At 34.2% G+C, this 4842-nt stretch overlaps 1 protein-coding gene across 2 annotated transcripts in view; it reads right to left on the reverse strand.

Annotated features, from left to right (window-relative positions):
• LOC117167277 (protein expanded) overlaps positions 1 to 4842 on the reverse strand; it is a 188830-nt gene that overhangs the window by 75885 nt on the left and 108103 nt on the right. The window lies entirely within an intron of this gene.

Raw genomic sequence — 4842 nt, forward strand, 5'->3', positions numbered from 1 at the left:
CACCGTTCTAGACACCTCACCCAGGTGCCATTCAGCTTTCGGCACGGTTTTCACACCTCCGCTTGGGGGTTAATTCCTTCGGGACCACCCCTGGACAATTATACGCGACGCCCCATTTATTTTTGTAACCATATTCAGCAGAAACCCTTGGTACAGGGACCCTATATTCGCAACCCGAGGACGCGTTCGGTGGCTTTGTCATAGGCCCATCGGTTTGAGTCTCGAACAAGAAACCAAAGAGCTCTCATTGGGAAACAATCGGATAGTCTCTGTCTATCTCAAATGGTAGAAAGAGAAGTTCGAAATTTATAAAAGTAAGTGATTTTCTGTTAAATAACTTCTTCGTACGCATGGTTATAAAAAACTGCGTCAGATGCTTTACATGCGATTACACAGAAGTGCGTGCTTCTCCACTTGAAGTTTTGACGTGCGGTGTTTTGGTGAAATGTTCATGTTTTTTTTGGACACTGCTGTCTTCGAATGGTTTAATCAATCGGGGGACAAAGGCGATTCAGTACCTGGACTGATTAATAAAGAGAAAGTCCTGTTTTAAACGAGATGCTGAACAGCCCGCAATCGTTTAAAGCACGTAAGCAGGTAAGACATTTATATTCACGAGTAAAATCAAACTTTCTTCATCATTTTCGTTAAATATTTAGTTTACCCTTGTCTCCAGTTTGCAGTTTACTCTAACATTCGATTGGCTACCTGCATACATTGTTTTTATTGATTGTATGAGTCAGCCATTGCGCCATTCTATCTCCATGCATAAATTTTTCAATTCGCACATCCTATGAGGTATGTAGTCGCCACTGTATTTGAGAATTTGCGCGTTAATACTATCTATACCAGTAGCATTATCATTTTAAGCTTCTAATTATTAGGTGTACAAATAAGTACTACCCGTTTTCAGCAACTTTTTTTAAATTATAAAAATCTGAAAAAAATGCAAGTATTAATTAATATAGCGGCCATTGGCCTCAAATACTCTTCACCAACGCTTAGGCAATTGATGGATTCCATGGCGAAAGAAGGCCTGATCTTTTCACGCTATAAAGTCATCCAGCAAGTTGCACAAAACGGGCAGCACTGAGATAATACTATATTTCTCACATAACTACTCTATTGGTGGAAATCATCTACACGCCTGTTTTTTGAGCTGTTGTTAAATTTTCTGAATATTCTAATTTGACATGAAATTTATTCATAATGGAATGAAGGCTAATAGAATGTGGCGTCTAATAAGTCCAATTTGAAGGCAGAATGTCAATTTTATAAAGAGATATGGCAAAAACATCACAGAAAAAACTGAAGTTTCCATTGGAACCCATTTTTGATTCCAAAGAAGCTGTAAAAAAAATAAACCCTACTTTCTGAAAAGGAACCCAAAACGATAAATGAGCTCTAAATGATACCACACTTGGGGTTCTAAGGGACCTCAATTGTGATTGAGCCTATTTCTAAAGAAACTTTTTTTATCTTTGCCCACTTGGATATTATGTTTAATTAATGAAACAATATTTGCCTTAAAGCACACATGTAATCTAACTCTAATGGACTTAACTTAATGAAGATAATTCAATTATAAAATTATAACGCAATTAAAATAGATATAAAGACTTGATAAATATAATTTGCAGGTTATGTAGCAAAGTTGCCAACATAAAGGCATATTCATATGCAAAAAAATTTTCATCTCAAGTCATCGGTCGATAACTGTATAACGATTCCTAACTTACCAGCCCTACTTTGCGAGCGTGTGGTTTGTGAATGGTACTTCATGTTCTTCTCAAGAACGCTCTAAACGAACCCTTTTGGCTCTCTACAGGCTTCTATTGGAGCTCAAGTTCTAAATGATATCAACTTTAGTGAACCCCCAGTTTTTTGTGTGATCAAACTTCGATGAGTTCCAAAAATTATAATAACTTTGAAAATAATGGATATTTTTTAATGTCCTTGAGCTTATTTTAAACCATGGACATAGGAAACACGGGACTAGGCATGCTATCGGAACTTGGGCGAGCGGGGTTGAGTTCACGGGTAGGAGGAGAATTCCATGAGTGGGGACGGCTGCCATCTTACGATGTGCCACTTGATTATGCGCACGAGCGTTTTGGGCCGACAAACTGTGAAAGAAAATTTAAACATGTGGGCGCTGTCATGTTTGTCGCGCAACATTAAAAGATGGCAGACCTCCCCCCTCATTGCATCAACCCCAAAATGGCATGCCTAGTCCCGTGTTTCCTATGTCCATGTTTTAAACGGACTTCTGCATAGTGTTTGTCTTCCGTGTACAAAATTATCGGGTATTTTCTTACCCTAAGCAGATGCAGGCTAGTCCGTCATGACAAACTAATTTCTAAATATCAAACCCAAATATTTTTTGCACATTTTGAAGAAAAATCCAGGAGTGTAAAAGTATCAAAAGTGAAAAATAAACATTAAAAAAATTAATTTTGTTCTCACCATATCTAGTCATTTTTTTCGGACCCTAATCGGGAGCTAGCTAGTCTGTCATGGCCAAAACTTTTCCTGAGTGTCGAATTCAAATATTTTATTGGACATTTCCAAAAAAATCCAGTGTTAAGGAATACAAAAAATAAAAAGTGAGCAATAAAGAATGCATTTCTCCTTATCATCTAGTGATGATTCAGGGTGTTCAAAAATATGAAAAATGTACATTAAAAACCAAATTTTGTCGTCTAATCATCTGGATAGTTTTTGAAATAATTTTCAACGTCAACCATCTAAAATAGTTTTTCAGAAGACCGACTGACTACCGTTAGATTTCGGCTATTGGATCAGTCCGATGAAAAATCATTAAAATTATATTTTTTCGCTGAGAAATATGTCCTCTTTCACATAATGCCTTTCTTAGGGGCCCTTCCAAAGTTAAAATTTGAATTATCTTTGAATTATCAGTGTTTAAAGTCGTGTCAAAAACATGGGGTCATATGGCAGAAAGTGCGCGAAATTTCAAATAAAGATTTTGTTGCGTTGTGCATTTGTAGGTTAAGTTTACTTTCTCGACGTGTGGTTATGTTGCCAAATTCTGAGCGTGAAAATGACTTTTGCTCGGATCGAGCAAAATCAATATTTTAATTTATATTTTATTATTATTTAAAAAATATTTTATTTGTATTATTCTACATTAAAACTTAATACCCAATTTATTAATTGCTATGCTGGCCAAATTTTGTATTTAATTCTAAATTTCCCAAAAAATAATCGACATAGTTTTGACTAGCTTTTCCAGTATCCGGACTACTTTAAATCATTAAGACATAATTTCCCTAGATTCTGCCAATAGGTCTAAATTGGCCTTAAAATATCGCAACATTTTAAAAATGTGCAAATACTTACCAATATTTAAAAAATGATGATTTATTATATTTTAATAAATGTTAGTAATATTAATAGAAATATTATTGTTTTGATTTTATATTTTTGTGGAGAATTTTGCTTAACTTTTTTTGTCTTTAACTTGAGTTTATTACACGCATAATTTTATTTTTAAAGGTAACATTTTTAAAATTAAGGCATTTTAGGAACATGCCCCAGAACAACTATCCCATAGACATCTAGAATATGCTGGGCATATCCCAATATCCGACTGGTTATCTCTGGGACAACCTGGGAGATAACTAGAGATCGAATGCGGAATATTCCGGTATATCCTATTGCTGTAAGGGTTATATAACCGACAATTCACAGAAATTAGATTCTATTCTGAAAAATATGGAGTTTAATGTATATAAAACTACAAAATAATTTTAATTTCTAATGTTTATTAATATTAAGTTTTAATGACAATGAATATAATTGTTATAAAAAAATAAAAGTAAGAACTTAATGTTTTCATAAATTCTAGTAATTGCGCGATAAGTTCTCGCGTTCTCGGTAACGTTCGATAACTTACTTTGTTACCTGCTCCAAATATATGTTATCGAGAATTTTCTAAATCTAGTCTAGTATGCCGTCTGTATTTGTATAGCATTTCACTCTTGCTGTTTCTCATGACGCCTAACTCTGTACATATACCTTACTTCATATTGATCAACGCCCAATTATACTTTCCTTGACAAAAGTATCTTTAGGGTAATACAGTATTTTGAAAGTAATCCAGACTTTGTAAGTATACGTCAACATGACGACATAAACTGCACTTTTTCACAAACCCTCAATTTAAGCAACAGAACATAAAAAAATTTAGATTCTTTTATGAAAAAAAAATAATTTAAGTAGTAGGTTCTCTCCCTAGATTATCTTTAACATAATTAGGCATAAAATCATAATCAAAAGTTTGGTTAGAAATTAATCGCTTATTGACATTAATACTTGAAAACCCCTGTCAACTTTCTTGTCACATGATTTCAATTCAAATGATTGTTTTTTTCTTTTAAACATTGCGACCGAAAAAACATTATGGTGCCCTCTCAGTTTGGCTAAGAATTTATTATTAAAAAATTTCTTTATCTGAAATTGCGAGATGAGTAACTTTTCTGATCCATGTTTGTTTCCACTTCTCTACATCAGATTAGACGTTCTGGGCTTGAAGCGCAAGGAAACATTTTTTAGCATCTTAATTAATAACTAGCTTTTATGAAAGGTCGTGTCTATAGTCGTCCCGATAAAATCGGGGAGTTAGAAAAGGGGATCATCCAGTCGTCCGCCAGGGTTATGAAGAATATTTATTTTATTAAAAATATCTTAGGGAAAGTTCACCACTTTTTGGTTAATATTCCACACGGATGTTTAAGGAATCTGCCCCACTAAACTTTGGGAAAAATTCCCCAAGAAATTTTTTACAGTGATTGCCATAAAGATTACTTGCTTACTTTC

The sequence above is a fragment of the Belonocnema kinseyi genome, chromosome 1, assembly GCF_010883055.1.
Source record: "Belonocnema kinseyi isolate 2016_QV_RU_SX_M_011 chromosome 1, B_treatae_v1, whole genome shotgun sequence".
NCBI classification, from domain to species: Eukaryota; Metazoa; Arthropoda; class Insecta; order Hymenoptera; family Cynipidae; genus Belonocnema; species Belonocnema kinseyi.